The following is a 22,969-nucleotide window of genomic DNA, read 5'->3' on the forward strand; positions in this document are numbered from 1 at the left end:
GCAAGTAGGCTAAAAAAAATCCTGCCCCAGGGAGATTGTTTGAGTGTTCGGGAATTGTGAACCATTGGTACCCTCACCAGAGATATCTGCATCAATAAGCTGTCCCATCGCCATCCAAGGGAGAGCTAACCTGGACTCTGGGACCTCCAGGTTCAAAACAACATTTTGTGGCACACAAAAATATACAATTCATGCAAAAAAAAAAAAACAGGCTAGGGAGGCTGGACTTTTCTGATCATACTTGTTGACCTGCTTCCAGGAATGTTCCTTAGGGTTTTTACCTCTAACTTCCCGTGTTCTGAAGCTGGTTTCCAACCCCCTCGGGACCACCCTTCCCCAGTCCAGGATATTGCCCCTCTGTCTGCAATTCTGTCTCCTAGCTCCAACACCAGCCTTTTATACCATTTTGGCCCAATGGCCCACGTTGTTCGCCAGTTCTAATGGACCTCGTCCAGAAACTCACCATCCCACTGCTCAATCTGAGGGCTGGGAAGAGAGGGAGGATATGGGGCAGGTTCTGTGCTTCCATTTCTGTCCTTGGGTTGCTGGCCACTCTTTACAAGATGTGAAAAAATTACACACGATGAAAATATTTTTAAAAGATCAGCTTAAGAGACGAAACTTTCTTTCCATTTACTTTTTTTTTAGGCCTGCATAAGTTTTGAGGTCATTTTTCCTTCAGAGTGTCAGGATAATATCTGACTTCTTCAGAAAAGAAAGAATATTCATATCCAAGCAGCTGCAGATATATAGTTCACATTAACAGAGGAAAGACTAGAGAATGGAAACTGAAAATTATTGTATATAATTAAATTTGCTGTCTCCAAAGTTCTGAGGTTATAAAAAGAAAAGACTTCAAGAGTTTCATAGCCAATAAATAATCGGGTGTAGTGTAGCCTGAAGGGCTCCAAATGAGAGAGATGAGCTGTTGGAAATATTAATGAATTCAAGGGTTTGATAAAATTTGAGGCTGTTATGGACTTTTAATTGAACCCATCTTTGGTGAGGTTTAAGTGAGACCATTAGGCCGTAATAACCCACGTTTCATATGGATTTAGCCTTAATGGAAGACCTCTAGCTCTCCATGTGGACAATTTTTTATTTACTGGTTTCAAATTATGTTCTTTTCAGTACATGGTAATTACACATGACTGAGTTTCATTTTGAACCGCTTATGCCTCATTCTTCTAAATGCATTGCAAAATATATCAGTGCATTAAATTAAGAAGCCCCAGCTTTAAACTATAGGTATAATCTCCTCAGTTTTTCTTGCGACATGATTGAGTATGGAGTATTAAATCCAACTAGATGGAGCCGGTAGAAAGGGTCAAGAACACACAACTAGTTATGTCCACGGGGCACTTGGCTGTGGAAACCAGAGCCAAGTGGTGAAGATGGTTCCAGGTTGTATTTGTCAGGGTTCTCTAGGGAAATCGAACTTACAAAATATATATTATGTAAGTATAATAAGAATTGGCTCATGTGACTGCAGGGATGGATAAGTCCAAATTCTGTAGGGCAGGCTGCAAGCTGGGAACTCTGATGAAGGTTTTCGATGCGTTTCCCAGGAGACTCTGATGGCTGAAATAAAGATGGAAATTCTCCTCCTGACTGCTGATGCCATCACTTCTCCTTTAAGCCTTCACCTGACTGGATGAGACTTCTCTCATTGTTGGAGGCCATCTCCTCAGTTGATTGTAGATGTCATCAATCCTGGATGCAGTCAACTTACTGATGATTGAAATCCAGGGAATATCCTCATAGTAACAGGCAGGCCAGTGCCTGCTTCCCCAAACAAGCGGACACCATCACCTGGCCAGGTGGACATGTGAACTTAACCACCATACAGGTGAGTGGTTGGCATCTGGGAATAGTGGTATAGCATGGATGAGGAGGAGGAACACATATCACTCTACACACAATTACATGCCTGCTTCCCAACACTTCAATTCAATTTACTGTCACATCAATATCCTGATTTTCCAGAGCAGGGAAGGTATGTATCTATTGGCAAAAAATGTGAGTGGACATAAAACATGATAGAATATGATGTCTGTTTTGCACCTGGTGAATCTTGAATCAGGATTCTGTTGTTCCGCTATGGTATAAACATCTCATTTTTTATTTTATTCAGCCGGGATAAAGATTAAAAGCAAAGGCAAATTCTAGGTATCGTCTTTTGTCCAGGGAAACTGCAAGAAATGGCAGGAGTTCTTGCCAGTGAGGCGAGCACAGGAATGGGGAGGCAGGAGCTGGTACTATCAGGATTTGCAGGCAGGGCCCACCAGCTCTGGGAGGGCGGGGGACCAGACAGCCTATCAGTACAGGGAACCCAGACAAAGAGATTCACGTCTCTATACCACAGATACCCTGATATAATGGAGCAATAGCTATCCTGCCTTAGAAGAGGTCCTTTAATGCTCCCTGGACCTCCTAAGTCTCCCTACCCCGTCTCATGTGTCCTTGACCTGAGGCAGGAAAGAGTTTGCAGATGGAAGTCAGAGAACCACAGCCAGGGAGCCAAAAACTTAGCAGATGCTGATGTGTTCCAGGATAGATGGTCAAGATAAAGTGAATTCCTCCTCATTAGCGTGCACTCTTCCTCATTAGCTTACCTTCCAACTTATCCAAAGGATGTCTGTTTATATTTAGTGCTTCTACTCACCTCGTGATGGTGAGAGAGGTTTTCCCAGATATTCAGCCAGTCCAAAACCTTTGTGGTGAGGAATTGAGATGGAAAAGTGTAGGTGTGAGAGGAAGGCTTGAGGAAATCCATCTGTATTGTAACAAGCCTTTGGCAACCAATGTAGAACTCCTTTACTGCTCCTTTTGACACCATAATCTGTAAAACAATCTGATCTTTTTGTATTTAGTAGCAGCTGGGACCAACCCAACCTGTGATATCACCTCATCCAACTATCCAACTAATTACTATAATTGCTGAATCTTTTTGCCAACCTTGGCCCAGCCTCAGTAATAGTGATAAATGAAGGCATAGAGCCAGTCAGTCAGTGATGTTTAAGGAATCCTTACCAGGCACAAAGTGCTCTTTCAGTTACTGTAGGGGATGGCAAAGAAGCCAAAGACCAGATAATGGCTTCTCTTCCAGAGCCCTCCAGTTGGGGTAGGGAAAGAAGCATCATGCAGACTCGAGAAGTGTGATGTTGGGAGAATGCTTTGTGCACATTATCATTTAGCAGTGTCTCCGGAATAAAGTCTTGCATCCTTATACTATTTTTTTGAAAAAACTTAATTACAGAAAAAAGAATACAAGGAGATACTCCCCTCCTCTAGGAGGTGGAGCTTTGTGCAAATAGGAAAGAACTTCCTTTCTTTCAGAGGCAGTGATGCGGGATGGGCACCTTTGCCCTCTTGACTGGGCACTGGAATGTGGGACACAACTTGCACCATCATAGGTGGTGGCTCTATTCATAGTCCCTAATGCTCTGGCCTCAGATTGTCCTGGATTCATCTACCACAGCTCTTCTCTTTGTTGTGAGACCATCAAACAGCCTTCCATGCCTCTCCCGAGCCATTGGCTCTTTGGGCCCCAGGTCTCTCACTTGCTGTTCTCATTGTCTCTAAAGACTCCGCTTCCCTTCTCTACCTGGTAAAGTCCTAAGTAATATTTTTCCCAATAATTTTAACCCTCTTTTAAAAATCATTGTGAAATGTGAGACTCATTCAGAGAAGTGTATAAAACATAAATTCACAGTTCCATGAATTATTATGAAGCAAATACATAAGTAGCACTCAGATCAAGAAATTCATTCCCAGCAAGCCACATGGATCCTCTGACACTCCCACCCACTCCCAACCTCCCCCCACTCCATGCCTCTAAGGGCCTTTTCTAATTACAGCCCTCTCTCTCCATCATTCTGACTTTTATGGAAATCACTACCTTTCTGGTTCTTTTTATTTTTTACCACATAGGAATGTGACTAACAAAAAGTCTTCAGTTTTGTTTGCCTGTTTTTTTCTTTAACTGTATATAAATGAAATCATACAGTATGTACTCTTGTGTCCAGCTTCTTCTGCTCAGTTTTGTACTTCTAAGACTTATCTAGGTTGGGTAGGTAACTAATTAGCTTACTTACAATGTTGCAAAGGTTTCCATTGTGCAAATGTGCCACGAATTATTTATCCATTCTGCCATTGATGGACATTTGGAATATTTATCATTTTTGGAATATTTACCATAACTAATGTTTTGAACAGTCTTTTGCATATCTCCTGCTCTATCTATGCATGCACTTCTGCTGGATACAAGCACATGAGCAGAATTTCTGGACCTTAGGGCATTGTGCTGATTTGAAACTGTTGTGTACCACAGAAAAGCCATGTTCTTTAACCCTGATTCAGTATTGTTGGGTGGGATCTTTTTGATTAAGTTTTTCCATGGAGATAATGACCCACCCAGTTATAGGTGGAATCTTTTGATTAGGTGGTTTCCATGGAGATGTGTCTCTACCCATTCAAGGTGGGGTTGGTTACTGGAGTCCTTTAAGAGGGAAATATCTTGGGAAAAGCTTCAGAGCCCACATAGCCAGAGAACTTTGGAGATGCAGTAGGAAAACATCCCTGGGGAGTTCTTATGAAACAAAAAGCCAGGAGCGAAAGCTAGCAGATGTCATCATGTGACTTCCCAGCTGACAGAGGTGTTCTAGACAGCATCAGTCTTTCTTGAGTGAAGGTAACCTCTTGTTGGTGTCTTAATTTGGACATTTTTCATGGCCTTAGAACTATAAACTTGCAACTTAATAAAGTCTCTTTTTAAAAGCTGTTCTAGGGCAGGCTGTGGTGTCTTGATTTGGGTGGTGGTTACATGTGCAAATACAGAGTTCTTGCCCACCATGCCAGAGACCCGGGTTTGATTCCCAGTGCCTGCCCATGCAACAACAACAACAAAAGTTGTTCTGTTTCTGGTATATTACATTCCAGTAGCTTTAGCAAACTAAAACAGGTATGCGTATCATCAACTTTAAGAAATATAGCAAACCTCAAAACAGCATGGTATTGGCATAAAGATAGATATATCGACCAATGGAATCGAATAGAGTGCTCAGATATAGACCCTCTCATCTATGGACATTTGATCTTTGATAAGGCAGTCAAGCCAACTCACCAGGGACAGAACAGTCTCTTCAATAAATGGTGCCTAGAGAACTGGATATCCATATGTAAAAGAATGAAAGAAGACCCGTATCTCACACCTTATACAAAAGTTAACTCAAAATGGATCAAAGATCTAAACATTAGGTCTAAGACCATAAAACAGTTGGAGGAAAATGTAGGGAGATATCTTATGAATCTTACAACTGGAGGCAGTTTTACGGACCTTAAACCTAAAGCAAGAGCACTGAAGAAAGAAAGAAATAAATGGGAGCTCCTCAAAATTAAACACTTTTGTGCATCAAAGAACTTCATCAAGAAAGTAGAAAGACAGCCTACACAATGGGAGACAATATTTGGAAACGACATATCAGATAAAGGTCTAGTATCCAGAATCTATAAAGAGATTGTTCAACTCAACAATAAAAAGACAGCCAACCCAATTACAAAATGGGAAAAAGACTTGAACAGACACCTACCGGAAGAGGAAATACGGATGGCCAAGAGGCACATGAAGAGATGCTCAATGTCCCTGGCCATTAGAGAAATGCAAATCAAAACCACAATGAGATATCATCTCACACCCACCAGAATGGCCATTATCAACAAAACAGAAAATGACAAGTACTGGAGAGGATGCGGAGAAAGAGGCACACTTATCCACTGTTGGTGGGAATGTCAAATGGTGCAACCACTGTGGAAGGCAGTTTGGTGGTTCTTCAAAAAGCTGAATATAGAATTGCCATACGACCCAGCAATACCATTGCTAGGTATCTACTCAAAGGACTTAAGGGCAAAGACACAAACGGACATTTGCACACCAATGTTTATAGCAGCGTTATTTACAATTGCAAAGAGATGGAAACAGCCAAAATGTCCATCAACAGAAGAATGGCTAAACAAACTGTGGTATATACATATGATGGAATATTATGCAGCTTTAAGACAAGATAAACTTATGAAGCATGTAATAACATGGATGGACCTAGAGAATATTATGCTGAGTGAGTCCAGTCAAAAACTAAAGGACAAATACTGTATGGTCCCACTGATGTGAACAGACATTCAAGAATAAACTTGAAATATGTCATTGGTAACAGAGTCCAGCAGGAGTTAGAAACAGGGTAAGATAATGGGTAATTGGAGCTGAAGGGATACAGACTGTGCAACAGGACTAGATACAAAAACTCAAAAATGGACAGCACAATAATACCTAATTGTAAAGTAATCATGTTATAACACTGAATGAAGCTGCATCTGAGCTAAAAAAAAGAAATATAGCAAACCAGTGATTGTACCAATTTGTGATCCCAACAGTGGTATATGAGAACTGCAGCTGCTCCTTATCTTTACCAACACTTGGTATTGTCAGTCTTTTAAATTTTAGTCATTTTGGTGGCATAAAAGATATCTTGTTGTAGTTTTAATTTGCATTTCTTTCTTGACTAATGAGGTTGAACTCTTTTTCATATATTTATTAACCATTTGATGTACTCTATTATAAAGTGCTTGAATCTTTTGTTCATTTTCTACTATGTGGTCTGTCTTTTTGTTTCCTTATTCTGCATACACACACACACACAATATCAGTTTTTATATATGTGGATATGATGCTCTTTGTCTGTTTTATATATTGCTAATATCTCTACCACTCAGAGGCTTGCCACTCACTCTCTTAATGCCGCCCTTTGATAAAGAGAAGTTCTTAATTGTATTGTGGCCAAATGTATCAGTCTTTTCCTTATAGTTCATGCTTTGTGTCCTATTTAAGAAATCATTGCCTGGCCCTCAGGTCATGAAGATATTCCTTTATATCATCTAGTAGAAGTTTTTAAAAACACTCTTTAATTGAGCTGTAATATACACAAAGTAGGTAAACTGCATGGCTTTTAAGTGTACAGCACAATGAATTTTTACATATGTATTTGCACACGTAACCACCATTCTGATCAACATAAATATTTACAGCAAACCAAAAGTTTTCCTAATGACCTTTCCATTAGTTACAACCTCCTCCCTAAGATAACCATTATTTAAACTTCTATTTGTTTACCATTTCTCCCCTGGGTCTCATTTGAGTTGTTTCAGTTTGGGGCTATTATGAATAAGTTGCTATGGACATTCTTATACATATATTTTGATGGGCATACCATAGATTTCTGTTGTGTATATACCTAGCAATGGTATTGTGAAGTCCCATAGTGTTGAAATGTATAGATATCACCAAACCTTTTTCAAAGTGATTGGATCAGTTTTATACTCCAAAAAGCAATGTAAGAGAGTTCCAGTTGCTCCACATCTTAACCACCACTTGATATCGTCAGATTTAAATTTGAGTGTATAGTGGTTTCTTACTGTGGCTGAATTCACATTTTCCTAATGAAATTTTACATCAGTTGGTTCTTTTAAGAGAAAGAAATTTTTGCCAGGTGGTTCAAATGAAGAGACTCACTGAGGGGATGGCTTACAGAAGTATAGACAGGATTAACAGAACAAATGAATGCTGGTGAAGCAGCCAGAGACTAGCAACAGCAGGAAGTTGATACCACCTTTAGAGTTGAAGGGAACCCAGTGAGAACTTTGACTGTGGAGAAGGGGTCACCCTTTGGGCATGGTGGTCCTGGAAGATTGAAGCTACTATCTGAGAGGCAGATCTGAGGGAAGAAAGCAACACATCAGTCTATCTCTCCTGCCCTCTGAACTCCATTGGTTGAGCCCAACTGGAAACCAGTCACCAGGGTGAGTTCCTGGGGTCCAGACAGGGCAAAGAAAGGCAGAGGATGGAGCTGGTGTGTGTGTGTGCCAAATGGACAATAGCCAGTACAGACTTCTGGTACAATGTTGAACAAACATGGTGACATTCTCATCTTCAAAGGGAAAACTTTTAGCATTTCATCCAGTATGATGTACACGGTAGGTTTTTCCTAGATACCCATTCTTAGGTCAAGAAAATTCTCTTCTGTTATTCATTTAGGTTCTCATCCAGAATGGAAATTTCATTTTATCAAAATTTTTCTGCACTTATTTATATGCTTCTATAATTTCTTTTTATTATGTGAATGTGGAAAATTATATTGAATAATATAAAAATATTAAATCAATTTTGAATTCCTGGAGTAGATCTAACTTCATCATGACATGTGTACATCAAAATTAGACTCTCAGGTGAGAAAGGAGTGCCTGAAACTGTAGACCTGTGTTCCGGTAGCCATGTTTCTTTAAGATGATTGTATAATGATGTACCATTCACAAGTGACTGTGTGATTGTGAAAACCTTGTTCTGATGCTCCTTTTATCTACGGTATGGACAGATGAGTAAAAATATGGATTAAAAATAAATAAATAATAGGGGGAACAAATGTTAAAATAAGTTGGGTAGAGAGAAATACTAGCGGTCAGTGAGAGGGAGGGGTAAGGGGTAGGGTATGTATGAGTTTTTTCCTTTTTCTTTTTAGTGATATAAGTGTTCTGAGAAATGATCATGGTGATGAATATACAACTATGTGATGATTTTGTGAGCCATTGATTACATGCCAAGTATGGAATGTTCATATGTTAAGAATGTTCATATTGTATGTTAATTGATCTTACCAAAAAAAATTTTAAAAAAAATTAGCCTCTTTATTGTTCCTTTGAGAATCAGTAAATGCACTCCTGGGAGAAATATCCCCAAATGCTATGCTCATCTCTCTGGATTTCCTCCTTTTCTTATAGTTGGGAACACCAAGTAGGTGTTCTTATTGTCTTCAGCAGGACAGCTGGTCTAAATTGTCACCATCACTGGAAGTGGAGATTCAACTCCTACATATATTCTTCAAAGTCCAGTTCCGGTATCAACCCCCTCTCTGAAATCCTTCCCTACCTAATATCCATATGATTATCCCTTTCATACTGGGCTCCCTTCACAGATATTAAGCTCCTTAAGGGGAAGGCCATATCATGGCTAACTCTGTGTTTAACAGGCTGCATTATGTTGCAGGTGCTCAGTGAGTATTTGGTGAACTGAATGAATAAACCGTTCAAGAGAAACATAAAACAGAACTGGAGAAGTCCTGGAGGTCACTAAGTCCTATAGTGGCCTTTTTTTTTTTTAAGCAACAGAACCCTTTTTTTCAAATGAAATCTTATTCAGAACCCACTGTATAAGATGTAAAAGTGGTGTTGCTCTAACAGAGATGAAGTTGTTGGGGAAACAAAGAGTCCCATTCCTTTAATCCCCACCTGCCCCCCATGGAAGTCCTGAGGCACGACTGCAGAACCTCGTGTCCTAGTGAAAGTTCGTGCGAGTTGTCCCTTTGCTTGGCATACCTGGGGGACATGCACTAAGGTGGGAGACTAGAAGTTGTGGAATAGGAGGTGGGAAAGGAAAACCACTGGCACAGTCCTTCAAATAGTGACTCATTTGTAGGCAGTTCATGTTTAGAAAAGTACACATGAAATTGAGGATCTGGAAATTGATTTCCAAAAATCTCTGATCCTGGGTACTTTTGGAGACTCTCCAGGTACCACTGAGAATACCCATTCCAAAAGTGCCTGGGTTTTATTACCAGTTCTTTAGCCTACCTCCTTGGTCTTGTATAGGAGCTCCACTTCTAGAAGCTCACGGACAATATCAGGATTTTCCCAGGGTACTTTCTTTTGTTCTTTCCTACTACCTGCTACCTCTTCTCCCTGGTTGATTTCAACCTCTTCTAAGACTTCAGAACTATGATATATCGATGACTCCCAGGTCATTGTCTCCCAATTTCCAACAGAAAGATCCCTCTTAGCTCCATAGCCACTTCTTAAGTATCTCAAACTCAACGTGTCCTAAGCTGATCTGTCCTCTCTACCAGACGTGTCCTTCTTGTGTTTCTTACCTCAGGGAGTGTGTCCCTTACCTTCCTGTTTATTGTAGTCATGCTTAACTCCTCCCTGTTCCTTATTCCTATGCCATTTGGTCACTGAGACTGGTTCTGCTTCCTTAATGCCACTCAGATCCATCACTTCCTCTCTAGCCTCATGATCTCTAGTTTAATTTAGGTGCCAAGCATGTCTCCACTTACAAAGGCATTACAGAATCACAAAAACATTCTAACCAGGCTCCACCATTTCTGGTCTGCTCCCATCCAGACTCTCCTCTATTTCTGGAATAGTTTTTCTAAAATGCAAATATGGCTGAATCAAGCCCCCACTTTAAGCCCGTTAACCTGCAGGATGAGGTCTGCTCTCCTTATCATGGTTTAAAGACCCTTTTTATGACTGGGTGCTTGCCCAGCCTCTCCCCCTCTGGCTGTTTGCTGGGCTCTGGTAATCTTGGAACACTCGCATTTCCCCCTCGTTTCCATTCCCTTTTACGCCCCCTTCTCCTGCCTCTATCGTCTATCCATACCCCCTTGCCACCCTGGCACATTCCTGCACATACTGGAGTTTCAGCCCTGCTGTAACTTCATCTGGGAGCTTTCCAGCTCATCCTGTAATTCCCTCCATCAGAGCACTTGGCACATGGGACTGTGGTTGACAGTGCATTTGCTGTCTTCCTCAACAGACTGTGAGCAACTCAATGGCCGTGCCTCCCTTCCCAACCCCCCAGCGCCTAGCAAAGGGCTATCACGGACAAGGTGCGCCTTAAAATCTGAAAGATGCTTGCTGCAAGCACAGCAGACACAGCCTCCCTGCTTTGCAGGTATTTCCCCTGAAGGAGTTGCTATTGCCACTTGTTGGAGGCCTCTGTTTTTCTTAATCCGGGCTGACACTTTGGTAATGGTGACTGCAGCAGTTTCTAGTCCAATGATGAAGGAGCTCTGAAGGCTCTAACCGCTTTGATTCCTCTCCTGCACTGCCTTTTGCGAACACGAGATGGTGCCCTGAGAAGGTCTGTTGACACAGCCACGTTGTTCCTGGGCCGTGCGGCTGTCTGGGCAGCTAACAGCTGGAGCCTCAATTATCGAGTCACTGACAAGGCGACAGCGATTTGTTGATTTCTTCGCTATGGTGAACACAGCTAGCTGATGTTTGTATCTATTCACTCATGTCCATATGTGAATTTAAGAAACATTTATAAGTAGCTTTTTATCTATGTATTTTTTGGAGTCAGACAATCCTGGGTTTTAATCCTGGCTCTACTGCTTCCCAGCTGTGTGGCTTGTCCATTGCTGGGCCTTGGATTCCTTCTCTGAGAAACAGAGTTAGTAATACTTGTTATGAAGTTTGAAAGAGACAAGGTTTGCAGAGTTCCTGGCATACTTCCTAGCACATACTAGATGTTCAAGAAATGCACCTTTTAAAAGTCCTGTGTCATCTTATATACCTACCAGAGACTCATTACCTTCTATTTTGTTTTATAATAGCTTCCATCTATGTCTTATTGCCTCTTATTCTATTCTGGGAACTCTGTGAGGGCAGGACTTGTCTGAATTTCTCTATCTTCAGCTCCCAACTCAGTTGTAGGTACATAGCAGATGTTCAATAAATATTCAATGAAAGGATGATATAGTTTATCATAGCATTCCTGCCCCCACCATCTCCATGTACTCTCTCTCTCGGCCAGAGAAAAAGGTAATTGATTCAGGTCTAAGTCCTTGGCTAATTTTGCTTAAAACACACAATTGAGGAAATCTAGTGAAACCTGAACTAGTGCTTTTGCTGCCTATGACCCGTGAGGCTGTTTTGCTTGCCCACATCTTCTTCTGAAGGGTTAGCACAGACCCAGAGAGCATGTCTGTAGCCACGTGGTTGGAGAGGCAATCCCCCTGGGCAGACTTGCCTGGCTGTGAAGAGGAGAACGGCTCCCCAGGGAGAACACAAGATCACCTTTGCGGGCAGGAGTCAGCAGGCTGGGACACGCCACCCTGCTGGCCGAGGTGCAGCTGGTGGGTGTGCTGGGCCCTTCCCGGGCTGGGCTTGTGTGTCTGGGTGCGTGGGGTCCTGTCAGTGCCTTACTGCTGGGGGAAGATGCGCAGGCATCTCTCTCGAGAGGCTTTTCCCCCAGTTCGGGGTGAGCATTACATTTCTCTAGGGGTGTAACTGAGAAGTTAAGATTTAAAGGATGAGAGGTATAAATCTCCCTGGCAACTTGGGACAGAAATCCTGGGATGAGCCAGGACCTGGCATCAAGGGACTGAGAAAACCTTCTTGACCAAAAGGGGGAAGAGAGAAATGAAACAAAATAAAGTCTCCATGGCTGAGAGATTTCAGAGTCGAGAGGTTCTCCTGGAGGTTATTTTTTTTTGCATTATATAGATATCCCTTTTTAGTTCATGGTGTGTTGTGGGTAGAGGGAAGTACCTGAAACTGTTGAGCTGTGTTCCAGTAGCCTTGATTCTTGAAGACGATTGTATAAAGATATAATTTTACAGTGTGACTGTGGGATTGTGAAAACCTTGTGTCTGATGCTCCTTTTATCCAAAAAATTATGGATAACAAAATAAATAAGTAATAGAGGGGACAAAGAGTAAAATAAATTGGGTAGATAGAAATACTAGTGGTCAATGAGAGGGAGGGGTAAGGGGTATAGTTTGTATGAGCTTTTACTTTTTTCTTTTTATTTCTTTTTCTGGACTGATGTAAGTATTGTAAAAAATGATCATGGTGATGAATACACAACTACGTGATGATATGTGAGCCATTGATTGTACACCATGTATGGAATGTATGTGCGAGGATTTCTCAATAAAAATATTAAAAAAAAAGATTTATGGATGCTTATGACCACTGAATAGTTATATAGATATTCCTTTTTCACTTTTTGGGATATTAGAGTAGACAGAGAGAAATACCTGAAATCTCTGAACCGTAATCCAGCTGCCTTGATCTCTGATGATTATTGTATAACCTTTATCTTGTGTCCTTGCAATTATAAAGACCTTATGACTGACCCTCATTTATAACCATTTACCTGATTTTTCAACATTAGAGTCTTATGATCACTAAAAACAGCTCCTTATGTTTATTAATGAAGGGACTTAGGTCAGCCCAGAACTAACCCACCCCAATTCCAAAGTTATCCTGGTAACTAAAGTTGAGTCTAGCCAAAATGGGCCCTCCTGACATGCAGTCGTTTAGGCTTTAACCTGTAAGTGACCTCTACCTCATCATAATACTAAAAATCATGCCTATCATCCTATTAAAGCTGCCATTTTCATTCTGTGACTAAACATGTCATCAACCTGTGCATGCTCAATAATTAGGTCAGCCCTAATAATGTCATCCAGAGCCATTGTGCTCCTTATCCTAAAAGCTGCCCATCTTTTGAAACTATAAAACTATCAGAATTACTGCAGTTTGGGGAGAGAGATTTTTAGAGCCGATAGACCATCTGATCTCTTGCTTCATGCCTAGCTATAAACTCTTTCTCTCTTTGAAACCCTGGTTCTCAGGAATTGGCCATTTGAGTGCACTGGGCAAAGAATCTCCCACTTTTGACCCATATCAGGGGTGCCATCCCATGAGGATAGGGAAGGTGAGCAGCCTCAGCATCCCACTGCACTATGAATAGTCCACCAGGAGCAGCAATGGAGGTGGGAGGGGATGCTTTGTACACAAGCCGTGAAGTCTCCAGGACCCTGCGCGCAGTGCTTTCTTAGGAGATCCAAAGAGCCTCAGTACACGGTATTTGATTCGACTGACTAATGGAGCCTCAGCTTTAGGGAAAGGGGCTTTGCTTCCAGGATAGAGCCTCCTTCAAGTCTCTAGTTTGGACAAGAGTTTGAGTATTCCCCTCTCTGTGACTTTTCCCCTTACATGTGTGATAGTTCAAGGAAATTGAGAAATGGGAAGTGGGAGTAGGAGATTCTGGAAACCCCCTGAAGTTTTTTGATGATGAAGCGGTCTGGCTGCTAAAGCTGTCTGGTGCTAAAGGATGGAGATGGAATGATCAAGGATGATAAAGATAGGGAGTTTCCTCTGGGAGTTACCTTTTATTAGACAGGATGACTGACCTTCTAAAGGTACCAGAAAACAAAGGTCATAACGACAATCAAATCCCATGGTGCTTCTATTTTTTAAAAAGCTTATCATGGAAAATTTAAGCCTACACAAAACTAGAGACAGTATATAAGGAACTCCTATGAGCTCCTCTCTCAGCTTCATGTTTCCAGCATTTTGCCCATCTTGTTTCATTTCTCTCCCAACTTTTTTTTCCTTTTTTTTTGCTAGAGTAGAAGCAATTCTTCTAATTTACTTTAGGAGATAATTAAGTCATCATACCATTCTAAGGTAAGGATCTAAGTTAGAGTTGATGGAGCTAGGAAAGAATTTGGAAATGTTCTGGTTAGGTTACAAGTAGAGAAACTGAGGTCCAGAGAGGAAAATAGGTGCAGGAAGCCTGAAGCTGAGCCTTGCCTAGAAATCAGGCCTCTGAATCCCCAGAGTCCAGGACTCTTTCTATTCCAGCCGATGGGGAACCCCTGAATGTTGCAGCAAAATCTACTGTAAAAGAGAGAAAATATTAGGAAAACCCAGAAAGAGTCCATAGTCCCTAGAGAATAATGAAGAAGTTCACATTTATACAGAGTTTTGGAATTTGAAAACACCCTTACTCATTGGTACATTTGACCCCACAAAAGAAGAAAAGGGGATCGTGGAAGGTAAAGGGTTGTATGGTAGTGGCAGATGCAGGGCTAGCACCTCGTTCTCAGAATGTCTTTTCCAATCCGGGTCTGTCCCTGTGCCAGGCTGGGCCCCTGCTGGAAGGTGGGGTGCTTTACCTTTGGGCCCCAAGCTCTCTAGAACCTGGCAGCCTTGGGACTCCAAGCATCTCTTCAAGTTTTGCCCTGAAGACACAAACCCACAAGGACACTTGTTTTGAAGGAAGGAAATCTGTTCTGTTGTATGAGACCCAGTCACCGCTGATAGCATTGTGCCTTCAGGCTCAGGACAGGAGCAGGGAGTTCCCAGGAAACAGGGACACCTTCCCTAGGGCTGGTGGCTGAAGGTGATAGAGCAGGAGGGAGGGGACAGAGCCTTCCAGAAGCATAATCTGGAGTGAGTCTTCTCTAGTGCTCAGTCCGGCAGCACTTCGAGGGACCAGGCAGGGGCAGCATCTTGGCACTCAGGCAGGGTGAGGGCTTCTGGGACTGTGGCCTCCACGTCAGCCCTGCAGACATTGCCCTGCAAGTCACCACATTCACATGCGCTTGAAGTCCCAAGTACGTACTTTCCAAAGTCTTGGTACATAAGTACAATCAGCAGAGGACAGGCTGCTGGTGCCCTTATGCATGAGCTGCGGAGTGGAGGATCCTGTGCTGCCAGAGTCCTGTGCCTGCCCTTTCACACATTTTGTTTTTCCTGGTAATCCTCAAAACACATCTATAAGATTTCCACTATTCCTCTCAGTTCATAGATAAAACAATGGAGGGTCACAGAGTTTAGGAAACCTCTCCTAGGTCACAGTGTTGGAGAGTGGCCCAGCTGGGATTGGAGCTCAGGTCTCTCTGGTTCTTACATTCTCTGTCCACTGCTCCAGAAGTCCTGGATTAGACCAACCCTTCTGCCCCTTCAGCTCTCGGAGGGTGAGTCTGAGCCACCATTGCTGGGTTTCCTGATGACTGTCCTCTGAGCCCCTCCATCCCTCACATGGCCCTCTCCAGCCACTTCTCTCCACTTCACCAACCTCTCAGCACAGTTTCTTTCCTACTGTTACTTAGCCCCAAGTCTCTGATATATTTGCATTCATCAGGACTTTTTTATTTGCTAGTGACATATATTCACTGAAGGTGATAAATTGGATTATTATTGCCAATTCTTCACTCTTCCCACATAATGAAATTATAAATCCAAGACTTTTTTCATGTAACTTTATGCTACTTTCCTCTAGAGTCAGTAGAGTATGTTCCCCTGGCCAACTGGCATTGGACATAGCCATGTGACTTGCTGGCCAGTTGAATGTTAGCAGATGTGACGTGAGGAGTAGTTTTTTTAACATGCGATTTTATTGAGATATATTATATACTCACATACCATGTGATCATCCAAATTGTACAATCAGTGGTTGACAGTATCATCATGTAGGTATGCGTTTGCCATCATAATTGATTTTTGAACATTTTCACCACTCCAAAAAAAGAATGTAAGAATAAAAGTAAAAAAGAATACCCAAAATAACCCATCCTTGTACCCCACTATTAGTTGTTTATTTTTTGTCTTTTTTTTTTCTTACTCTGTGTTCATACACTGGGTAAAGGGAATGTCAGTCACAATGTTTTCACAATCAGTTGGTCACACATTAAAAGCTTGATAGCTTTGAATCATTTTAAGAATCAAATGTATTGGATTACATTTTGTGGTAGTTAGATTCAGTTGTCAGCTTGGCCAGGTGAAGGCACCTAGTTGCTGTGGCCATGAGGCAATGGTACGTGAACCTCATCTGTTGCTGATTACATCTGCAGTGGGCTAGGAGGCGTGCCTGCTGCAATGAATGACATTTGATTTAATTGGCTGGTGCTTAAATGAGAGACTCAACATAGCATAGCCCAAGCAGCTCAGCATACCTCATCTCAGCACTTGCAGCTCAGCCCAGGCCTTTGGAGATGCAGAAAGGAATCACCCCGGGGAAAATTGTTGGAACACAGAGGCCTGGAGAGAAGGCCAGCAGAGATCACCCTGTGCCTTCTCACGTAAGAAAGAACCTCAGTTGAATGTTAGCTGCCTTTTATTAGCTTTCGTTAGCTGCCGAAATAAATCCCCTTTTATTATCTGTCTCTGGTGTGTTGCATTCTGGCAGCTAGCAAACTAGAACACATTTCAACAGTTTCAGGTATTTTCCTTTGGCTACTCCAATACACCAAAAACTGAAAAGAGATGTCTATATGCTGGATAAGAACAACCTCCAAAATGACTTCTTGACTCTATCTGAACTCTCTCAGGCATTGGAACTTTATTTTGTTTCATTTCTCTCTTCCCCTTTTTAGTTAAGAAGGCTTTCACAATCCTGTGATACCAGGTCCCAGCTCATCCCCTGGAGACATGTCCCATGCTGCCTGGGAGACTTACATACCTGGGAGTCATGTCCTACATGTCTCTGGGTCTTAGAGAGAAAGGCCATAATTGAGCAACAAAAGAGGTTCTCTGGAGGTGACCCATCGACATACTCATATAGAGGCTTAGCTTCCCCTTTGCAGGAATACACTTCATAAGGGCAAACCCCAAGATCAAGCCTGGCCCATCAGATTGGCAGTCCCCAATGACTACGAGAATATTGGGTCTTCCCCAGGAGGGGAGGTTTATTTCCACTTTTTTCCCTAGTCCCTCAAGGGGACTTTGCAGATACTTTTTAATCTTCTGCCTAGAAGAAGATTCCTATACTGGAATATACCAGGGCATCACATCAACCTTTCCAAACCAACAAGACCTCACTCTCAATTCAAGGTTCCATGTGGTTACAGTGTTCAAATAAGCTGACCATACAAGTTAGATTAGATAGTGTGCTACCAAAAATATAAATTTTGCACCAAATAAACATCTCTTCCTTTGGGCTCACACAGAAGTTGAAGTTTTAAAATACATGCAATATCATCCTTTACCCTTTAGTCTGATTTACCTTATTCCTACCCAGATCAGCATCATTCATATCTTTAATTGAAGTCCGATCACTTTTTCAGTGTGTCAACAACTATGGGGCAATGCTGACTTTCATAGCTGCATTAGCTCTGAGTCTCAGGTGTCACCCAGACACACAAAGTTTCAAGGAACAACCAGGTTATACAGAAAAAGCTCAGCATCTCAGAGTTTAGAAATAACATTTACAACTCTAGAATAGATGTGACTTGCTATAAGAGCTGACAATCTAGGAATCTTCTCAATAGTTCTTTACATAATAACCTATGTCTCGAACTCAATTCTCAGAGTTTGCATCTTATTGTCAGTCCATACCAGTGAGGTGTTACAATACTTGTCTTTTTGTTTCTGGCTTATTTAATTCACAATGTTCTCCTCAAGGGTCATTTGCTTAGTCGCATTCCTTACCACTTCAATCCTTCTTGTAGCCGCTCAATATTCCATGGTATGCATACACCACAGTTCCCCCTTCCATTCCTCGGTTGTTGTACCCTTAGGCCTCCTCCAGCATTGCAAAATGTGGACACTGTTGCCATAAACACCAGTGTTAAACACCAGCGTGCAAACGTCCATTCGGGTCCACTCTCAGTTCCTCCAAGAATACACCTTATTACAGGGTTTCAGAGTCCTGCGGCAACCCCGCTCCCAGCCTCCTGTGGAGCCACCACACTGCCCTCCAGAGGGGCTGCACCTCTCTGTGAGAAGAAATTTTAAATGAACTTGCAATAGTCAGTTTGGCCACTTGTGCTTCTGCTATCTGTCATAAGGAAAGCATGACCTAGGTAGCAGCTGGTCTCAGAAACACAGAGCTGACTGAACTCAATCTACAGTTTGAAGCTGAGTCACCCCAACCAACTCACAGACCTGCGAGTAATAAGAACACGGTTGTTTCTGTAAGCTACTAACATTTGGGAATTGTTTGTGAGAGCTTAATAATACAAGCACTGGCTGACTAAAACTGACTTAAGTAAAAGGGAAGACTTTATTGGTTAACATAACAGGAAAGTCTTGGAGTATTTCTGATGCAGATATGACTGGATCCAGGAGCACCAGAAACCATCGAGGTTGCCACTGTTCATATCTCAAGCAGGCTTTCTCCACTCATTCATTTATACATTCAACAAACACTGATCGAGTTGCCGCTATGTTCCAGGCCATATTTTGAAGATAGAGCTGTTAGGATATGCTGGTAGATTGGAGATGGAGGGTGAGAGCAAGCGAGCAAGCGAGGTCAAACATGGTCATAAGGCTTTGGGACTGTGGATAGTGATGCCATTTTCTGAGAGAAGGAACACTGTGGGAGAAGTTGGTTAGGAGGCAGTAAGTAAATCAAAAAAGTAAATCAAAAGTTTACTTTTGACATGTTGAAAAGTGGAGAGGTCAGGCAGGCCATTGGCTACCCATGTCTAGAGTTCAGAGGGAAGGCATGGCTGAAATAAAACTCTGTGAGTGAAGAGGCAGCCATAGAATTCTGCATGTTCTGAATAAGCCCACATCATTCCTCGCTCCTGCCACTTTACATCAGGAGAAGTCAAGAGAGTCCAGAATTTCCCCCCCTGCCCCTCCCCCAACTCACCATTGGCCGTAGTTAAGCAGGGCATGCCTTCACGAGAACAGTTTTGCTGAAATGGTGGGGATAAAAGGCTAATGGGAGTGATTTCAAGGGAAAATGATAATGTGAGAAAGTGGAGACAAAGTAAAGGCAATTCTTTTGAGGAACAGAAAAATGTGGCAGCAGCTGTAGGGGGATGGAGGTCAAGGGAGGTTTTATTTTCTTTCAAAATAAGAGGAATAGTGTTTATCTTGCTGATTGGAATGAGCCAGGGGTGAGGGAAAGAATTGCTGGTCTATGAGATTGTAGAGATAAACTTCAGGAACAGGTCCAGGGCAAAAAGGAGCAGGGGCTGGTGCTTTCCTTGTGGGGAAGAAGAGGAAGCAGACGAGAGATGCCAAGGGCAGAGTTATCCAGACCACATGGACTTGAACCCCCCAAGAAGATGAAGTTCTGTTAACCAGACGAAGAGAGAAGCGATGCTGAGAAGCTGACTATACCTTCCAATTCCCCACAGCAGCTGCTCACTCCACTCTAATATGAACAGTTCCTATTTCTTAGGACCCTTTTATCCTGACCCTCTTTCAAGACTCTTCTAAGTTGAGCTGAAGTATGTTCTTCCCCCTTGGCACTGTGTTGGGGAATTATATTTGTTCGAAGACCATTGATCAGAGATGACAATGAGACACTTTAACTCTGATAAAAGACACAATTTATTGGAAGGACTCAGAGGTCTCAAATACCTAAACCATGGGAAGGAGCAACCGGAACCGGGAAGTTGAAGGCCACTAGGACCCCTTTGCTGTCTGTCGTCTCCTCTCCTTGTTGCATGTAGGTTTTAGTTACTTTTTAAAAATTTAAAACTTCATTTCTGCAAAGCCAATCAAGAGGTGTTGGACGAAAAAAGGGTATAAGTTATTCTCACATATCTGGGAACAGCAAGCAGTTTTAGTTAGAGAAAATGGGGACTTAAAGCAGTTGATCAAAGGCAGTACCTGCTACTTGTGTTTTAAAACAATGACGTTCTTTCTTAAGCAACATTCCTTTCTCCCATAATAGCTATAATATGATACAGACAACACACAATAGTTCAGTTGGAGGTGCTAGAATCTAGAAGATAAAGAACACCGTCTACCATCCCACTTATATTTCCTACTGTACCGTGCCTTTTGGGCGCTTTATAAGTCAAGCATTTGTGTGGCATTACGTTCAATAGGCAACCCCTCTTCAATTGTGCGTTTAAGATCCTTGCTTCTCCAGTTCTAACTCTTCATCATTGTAAATATTTCTGGCCATTTGCCGTTATTTGCGTGATTTTATCCTCAGACACTGAGCAAGGGGTTCCAAATGAAATCTGATATTTTGGCAGTGTGTCCTCCATGAAGGAACAGGAGTTCTGGAAGCCTGTCTTCTGCATCTTCTGCTGTCTGCTCTTCTCAAATTTTACCTAAATCCCCCACGCTGAGATGGTGATTAACACCAGTTGAAGCCAAAATAGTTTCATTGTATGGAGATGAGAGGACCTGGAAATTTTCATCTTTATGAGATTCAAAGATGTGGAGTTTTAATTTTAAATGATGTCATAAAGCTACAGTCTCATCCATGGAGCCATTCGCTATAATGAACTCACTGTAGGGACTGAATGATGGACAGCTGATCTCAGCTGTGTAAGTATTCACCAGCGGCTTGGTTTGGAGGTGGTATCGGACCTGGTGTCCCATATCATAATTTTTCTGACCATCAGCCACAGATCCAAAAGGTGAGTTTTGTAGCAGAAGCCAAACCATATCTTCTACAACAGCAGAGTGGCCAGTAAAGATTACATTAACATCCACAATCTCGCCTTCCTTTAGTCCTGCATGTATATCCCACAAACAGACAGTATGGCTGTCAGATGCTCTTAGGAGATGTCCACTCAGCTTAGAATCCCAGGAAAGATCATAGCCTTCCTTTTGGTGACCTCTTAACCTCAGATCCAGTCTGGCTTAGCAAGGTGTTTTGTATAATCAAAACCCAACATGTCAGAAGATGTTTTTGTAGCAATAATATGAGGATTCTGAGGCATGTAATGAGCATGGTTTATTTTTCTTTCATGGGTAATTTCAATCTCATATTAAATTTTTCCTGTTTCAGTATGAAAGCCACTAAGTCCACCCTTGTCACGCTCACAGCGGGAAACGCCAAACTGTGCATCATCATTTGGAACACGTACTGAAGCCACCACCAAATGACTCTGCCCATCAGATGTGCGAGTTCCCAGCACTAGCAATGAAGAGCATGGACCTTTCTTTCCAGTTCAGTCATTTCAGGAAGCCACTGAACCAAGACTCGGCCACTGATGAGCATGGGTCATAACCAGGTTATACAGAAATGTTGTATTTGTCTTCTAGATTTTATATTCTTCATTGATGACACACTCCTGCAGATATCTTCAAACATCTTTTTACATGCCATCTTGCAATGGGTAATTCACCCTTCAACTGCCTTGGACTCCCCACATTGGTCAGAGCAGCTCAACCACAGGCGCTCCACCTTTCTTAGGAGGTCTGACCCTTGGAGCTGCCAAAGCCTGAGCTCCATTGCTGCCTCACTGCTGTCGTTCTTTCCTGCCTCCTCGCCACTGGCAGGTACTGAGTTCAATGCTCTTTTCTCAGCTTCATTCACTTTTTTTTTCTAAAGTTTTTATTGTGAAATATAACATTTATACAAAAAAGCAATACATTTCAAAGTATATTTTAAAAAGTAGTTATAGAACAAATCTTGAAGTATGGTATGGGTTACAGTTCCACAATTTTGGGTATTTCCTTCTAGCCACTCTAAGATACTGGAGACTAAAATGAAATATTAATATAATGATTCAGTAGTCATGCTCATTTGTTAAACCCTATCTTCTCTCTTCCTTCTTCTTTGATCCTTCTTGTAATCTTAGGGATATTTGGGCAATGACCATTCTAACTTCTTCATGTTGGGATAAGGGGATACAACAGGTTGATGCTCTGGAGAGACTGGTAATTCTGGGTTTCAAGGCTTGTCTGGCCTAGGAATCATCTGTAGTTTTAGGTTTATGAAAAATAAACTCAGTGAGTGAAAGTTTTATAGAGTTTCAGATAGAGCCCTGGGTATTCTTTAGGAATCCTGTTGGTTAGGGCTTGGCACACCATGGCATTTAGCAATATCTCACTTAAGTGTGTGTAAGAGTAACCTCCAGAATAGCCTCTCAACTCTATTTGGAATCTCTTAGCCATTGATACCTTATTGTGTTACATTTCTTTCCCCTGTTTTGGTCAGATAGGCACTGTCAATCTCACAGTGCCAGGGCCAGGCTTATCCCTGGGACTCATATCCCACTGTGCTGGTCTGAAAATTTTATGTACCCCAGAAAAGCCATGCTCTTCTAACCCGATGTTGTGGGTATAGACATCTTATGGGTGGAACCTTTGGGTTAGGTTGTTTCCATGGAGATGTGATCCCACCTATTCAAGGTGGGTCTTACCCCACTTACTGGAGTCTCCCTTTAAGAGGGAGACATTTTGGAGGAAGCACAGATGTTTGGAGAGCTGATACAGAGAGCAGAGAGATGAAACCAGACATAGATGTTTGGAGATGCTAAGCTAAGAGATGAAACCCAGAGAAGCTAAGTAAGAAGCCATAGGTTTAGAGAGAAATCCACTAGAAATAGGAGCTGAGAGAGCCATTTGAAACCAGAAGCCAGGAGAAGAGGCCAGCAGACATCGTCATGTGCCTTCCCATGTGACACAGGAACCCAGACGC

The 22,969-nt window shown here is 42.1% G+C and overlaps 1 pseudogene; it reads right to left on the reverse strand.

Moving 5' to 3' along the window:
• Positions 1-20,437: 20,437 nt before the first annotated feature.
• On the reverse strand, positions 20,438-21,652 carry LOC143655517 (histone-binding protein RBBP7 pseudogene; annotated as a pseudogene).
• Between the last annotated feature and the right edge of the window lie 1,317 nt (positions 21,653-22,969).

Source organism: Tamandua tetradactyla, chromosome 14, assembly GCF_023851605.1.
Source record: "Tamandua tetradactyla isolate mTamTet1 chromosome 14, mTamTet1.pri, whole genome shotgun sequence".
Taxonomy (NCBI): domain Eukaryota; kingdom Metazoa; phylum Chordata; class Mammalia; order Pilosa; family Myrmecophagidae; genus Tamandua; species Tamandua tetradactyla.